This window comes from Triticum aestivum, chromosome 4A (genome assembly GCF_018294505.1).
Source record: "Triticum aestivum cultivar Chinese Spring chromosome 4A, IWGSC CS RefSeq v2.1, whole genome shotgun sequence".
Taxonomy (NCBI): Eukaryota; Viridiplantae; Streptophyta; class Magnoliopsida; order Poales; family Poaceae; genus Triticum; species Triticum aestivum.
The window spans coordinates 266,061,105-266,066,356 of NC_057803.1; the positions used below are offsets into that span (position 1 = coordinate 266,061,105).

Below are 5,252 nucleotides of genomic sequence, written 5' to 3' on the forward strand. Positions count from 1 at the left end.
TGCACCACATAACCCAACACGCTCCATCCCCTTTGGCCGGACACACTTTCCTGGGTCATGCCCGGTCTCGGAAGATCAACATGCCGTAGCCCTACCTAGGCTCAATAGAGAGATCAGCACGCCGATCTAGATCCTAAGCGCGCAAGGGTCTGGGCCCATTGCCCGTTGCACACCTGCACATTGCGAACGCGACCGGTAAGCAGACCTAGCGTTCCTAATACAAGAGCAGGCGTTCCAGTCCAATCCGGCACACGCGGCTCATTCGCTGACGTCAAGAAGGCTTCGACTAATACCACGACGTCGAGTGCCCATAACTGTTCCCGCATAGTTGGTTAATGCGTATAGGCTAGTGGCCAGACTCAAATCAAATACCAAGATCTCATTAAGCATGTTAATTGATGTAACCGCGGATGCCGACCAGTGCCAGGCCCACCTCTCACCTAGGTGGTCTCAACCTGCCCTGTCGCTCCGCCACAAAGTAATAGTCGGGGGCCGTCAGGAACCCAGGCCTGCCACTACCTGGATGGAACCACCTGTCCTTTCAGCCCCCACATCAAAATCACTTGTGGGTACTCTACGAGCCGACCCGACTTCAGTCAGCACAGGGATCATATAATATGTATGTTAGTATATACCCGCGATCACTGTCGGTGTCAAAACCGCTGGATCTTGGGTAGGGGGTCCCGAACTATGCGTCTAAGGTTGACGGTACACTACTAGAATCAATGATTTTACCGAGGGCCATGTTCTTTACCTAGAGCTCATTGATCTCCTCAAGGGAAACAATAGCCATGAACATTACACCCTAGGGGAAGGGAAATTCCTGTGTGACTTTTCATTGGAAAAAAGGCAGCCACGGCCTCCCGCTCATTTCTCATTGTCCGCGCGCTTTCTTTGGGTGGCCTGCGCCATATTTCGTCATGGACGCACTGCCCAGTGAGAAAGACGTGGACGCGTGTATTTAGGTCACCTTCCTCATCTCCGTCCGCCGGCCCAAAAATCCACCTTCTCCTCTGTTCTCCTTCTCTCCCAAGCCGCCCCCATGCCGATTCAGCCCCAACCTGCAGCCTCCTTCTCTCTCAAGCCGCCCCATGCCGATTCAGCCCCAACCTGCAGCAAGCAAGGAGCACGGCGGAACTAGATCGGCCCCAACAGGGCGAGATCCCCGTGCACCAGATCTATCATCCCCATCATTGGAGCAGCCATGGCCTCCCTGAATCCTTTTGTCCATCCAAAGGATCTGCGCCGACGAGCACAGGGCGAGGTCCTGGTGCACCGGATCCAACGCCCCCCACTATAGGAGGAGCCGTGGCATCCCGTTCGCCATGCGTTCTGCCCTTCTCCAACAATGGATCTGCACCGACGACCCCATACTGCCCAAGGTCCATTCTTCCACCATGCATCGGCCACTGTCAAGGTCCTCCATCTCCCCTTCTAGTTGGAACCAATTTTAGTAATACAATATTCTCTAGATGCTATTGATTTTCTTATCATTTGATTTGTGACTGCTCATTGCATCAGGACATTAGTTTATATGTAACATGAGTCATTGATACTCACTGTAAAAATTTCTAGGTAAATATTTGTGTGATGATCTTATTCAGTTAATTCCCTCGCTCTCTAGCCCACGTTCGGACTAGACTCTGTTATCCAATATCTCTTCGTATGTCATAATGATATAAACACGAGCTACATAATTTAGGCATTTGGCATTATAATTAAATGGTATTTCGGCAGTTCAACATGTTAGAAATTGGGTGGTTTATTATTCTAACCGCACTAATATTATATATGGTTGATAGACTGCATCATAACATGACATAGTTATGTGATAACTGTAACTGAGCAAGTGGGTGACATTCATGTTCCAGCACTGTTTTCTCAATAGTGATTTTCATTTGAGAAGGCAAAGAGAGGTTTGACAGGAGTGTTCTTATTTCTGTCATTCTGTGAAGTCAATCGTTGCATGATTTATGGTTTTTTGTTGTAGCCTTTATGTTAGATTTTTATTTGGTAGGCATATCACCTGATTGGCAGTGAGATGCATCCATCAATAAAAGAATAGATGATATTTGGGTCTGTTAAGAAATTGCCCCCATTAAGTTGAGATCAATCAAGTTAGTTACTAGGGACCTGGAGGTCGTGCAAGGCAGATCCATCTCTCATGCATGTGAAATCTGGACATGCATCCTTCAGTTCATCGTATACTAGTTCAAATATGGGATTCATCCTAAATGTCCTCATATCCCACTCTTTTATTTCAAGAAACTGAGAGATGTGCATCTACGCAATATATTTGCTCACCTCATGATGGTCTCAACTAAGTCGTGAAGCTGCTTGTTTGACCAATTGACCAACATGTAGATCTTGGCGCATGACAGAGTTACCGTGTGGTGTGGCCGGGGCTTCTTCCACTATGACCCCTCCTGCCCTATCTCTTCGGTGGCCCTGATTCTTCTTCCACTCTGGGATAGCTCGTGGTAAGCCACTCGTTCTCTCCTCTGCCCTCTCTCTCTCACACACACACACGCACCCACGCACACACACACACGTGTGTGCGCGCACACACACACACACGACATGCGTGTCCATGGCCATAGAGCTGTGGAATTGTTTATTCTGGCCATCGTGCCATGTTCTTGGTTTCATCATACCTCGTTCATCATATAACGTCAAACATATTCTGTTTTTCATCAACAATATTGTTTTAAAGCTTGTTTCAGGGTTATGTGAAGGTACTTCTGTATAAATTTAGACATCATGGAGTTTACTACACTATCATTGTTCATGTTCTTGGCCTTGGTCACCATAAATATTGTCCTGTCGATGTTATTTAGCTCCAGCCATTGTAGCATCAAAGCGTTTGTTAGACTTAATTTCTGTTTGTTTGTTAGACTTTATTTAGTTCAAGGGAGCTGGTTCAGGCAATTAACACATGCGACTACGATCTGTCTACGAGTGGACGTTATTCCAAGAGATCAAAGCGTTTGTTAGACTTAATTTCTGTTCGTTTCGGGCTATGCATTGTCCCAGACTTTGTAATAAGGTAGCTGACGCCCTTGCGTCATTCAGTGCAAAGATGGACGTTGATCCCCAAGCCCTTTGGCCAGGAGGTGCTCCTACTTTCGTACAAGACTTGGTGCCCAGCGATTATGCTGTGCATTTTGGCTAATGGAATAAAAATGAGTTCCAAATAAAAAACAGCCATTGTAGCATCAAACACCTCCTATAGGAATATTCAGCATGCCCAAGCCATACTTTACTTTTTTTGTGCATCTACTGATTACATTCCTTGACTGTGTCCTTCTGCATTCAAAATAAGTTCTTAAATCTGCATCAAGTTGGTTGGTTTGTGTGTTCACTGATATAATATTATCTGCCTAGTCTGAGGATTCCAATTTTCTCACACTCTCTACATTCTTATACATCTTACTGTTAACCATGCAGATGCAGTATGCTGATAGCTCAAGTAGGTTTTCTAATTTCGCCAAAGAAAAACAAACAAACTAGGTTGTCTAATTACTTGTAAAGCTAACAAACTACAATGATGTCTCGTGAAGATTCAGATTTCTCATATACGTTCAAGTAAAATGCTGATGTTGGGTTTGTCCTTGTGCAGGATATGGTACATCATCATCACCGATGAAGAGGAGAAGGGGTTTATCGTGTCAAGAAAGGTGTGTGGTGGCAGGCTTGGTCTCCGGCCTCGGCATCTTCCGTTGGCCCCGGTGCCGTGTGGCTGAGGCGATGTTGTTTGGCATTAGCTACAAAATAGCCATGGTGAGCTCCTCTCCATCGTCTGCTAATTCAAGTAATATTCACATGATGTTCAAGATTATCTTATGTATGGTTTTAGACATTTAGAAGTGGGGTTCAGTGAGGCTAAAAAACATTCAGTTATTTGTACGTGCCAATTCAAGTAACTGCTTTTTTGAGATGGCTGTGATGTTCTTTTTCTTTTTGATCTGTTGTTTTTTTGCACCTTTGATGATCTTTTACATCTATAGTGGTTTATGCACTGTAATGGTTGATTGACTGCAACATAACATGATGTAGTTGTATTATAAAAGTAACTTAGCAAGTGGGATACCATACATGTTCCTGCACTGTTTGTCAAGTGTGGTTTTTATTTCAGAAGGCAACAGAGAGGCATGACACGCATGCTTTGCTGCAAAAGTTCAAAAATTGTGTCTTCTGCATGTGATTAAACTTAGGAATTGAGAGGCTATTTTCTGGACACATGCAGTTTCATTTCGAGCTTGGTAGACTTTCGAGAGGTTTGAAAACATGCGTTGTAACTCAGATAGATCGTATAGCACTGTACTTATTTTCTGGTATTTTGTATAAACAGATAAATATTCTGTTCTTATTTTCAGTTATTTACAGGTTATTGCCGACATGAGGTCTATATGTCCATGATTGTTGTGTTACTTTTAATATGATGCAGATTTTTGTGTTCTTACGTAAATTGCCTATTTTTTATATTTTAGCAAAGTGCCGAACTTGTGATTCTTATACTCAGCCTCATGTTTTGTGAGCCAGATGTTCCTCTTTAAGCCCTGGATGGGAAATCTGTTGCAAGTGCTCAAGGGGTGTTAAGAGCATATGCTTCCCAAGGCCAACATTGTGATGCATGTGTTGTTAGTTTAGAAGTGTTTTGGTATAGCAACACGAGCTGACATGTAGTTTGGTCTGTAGTTCATTGTATATGCAAGTTGAATTGTCCTGACCATTTTATGAAACTTAATTTAGCTTTTTATTGGATTGCAGGGTGGTATGAATATGTTGTATGATGAATAATTTTGAATTATGGTTGGTATAAATCCAAATTTGGCATGTGTTACTAGGGTAATATGGCAAATATTTATAATTCAAATTGCTGCTATATATCAAAATAGGGCCCCACAAGCTTTCCCTAGGGCAATATGACCCTAGGGATATGTACTTTCCACATTGGCAAAGCTGACCCAGTGTATACTTTCCCTAAGCATGTGCCCCTAGGTAAAGTGTACTTCCCCTAGGGCTGATGGAAAACGGTAGGGAAACCCCTCTTTCCCATCTATACTTCACCTAGTGCCCTTTACCTAGGGGAAGCTCTAGGTAATGCCTTTACCTAGAGTTTTCGTGCTTTCACCATGGTATTCCGCCCTAGGTAAAATCATTGATTCTAGTAGTGGCAACAGGAGACATGGAACACAATGTTTACCCAGGTTCGGGCCCTCTCGATGGAGGTAAAACTTTACGTCCTGCTA

At 43.8% G+C, this 5,252-nt stretch overlaps 1 long non-coding RNA gene across 1 annotated transcript; it reads left to right on the top strand.

Moving 5' to 3' along the window:
• Positions 1-873: 873 nt before the first annotated feature.
• Positions 874-4,852, top strand: LOC123085939 (uncharacterized). Its single transcript, XR_006440161.1, has 4 exons — positions 874-1,417; positions 2,365-2,480; positions 3,620-3,780; positions 4,543-4,852. It is a non-coding gene; the product is annotated as an uncharacterized lncRNA (long non-coding RNA).
• The last annotated feature ends 400 nt before the right edge of the window (positions 4,853-5,252 follow it).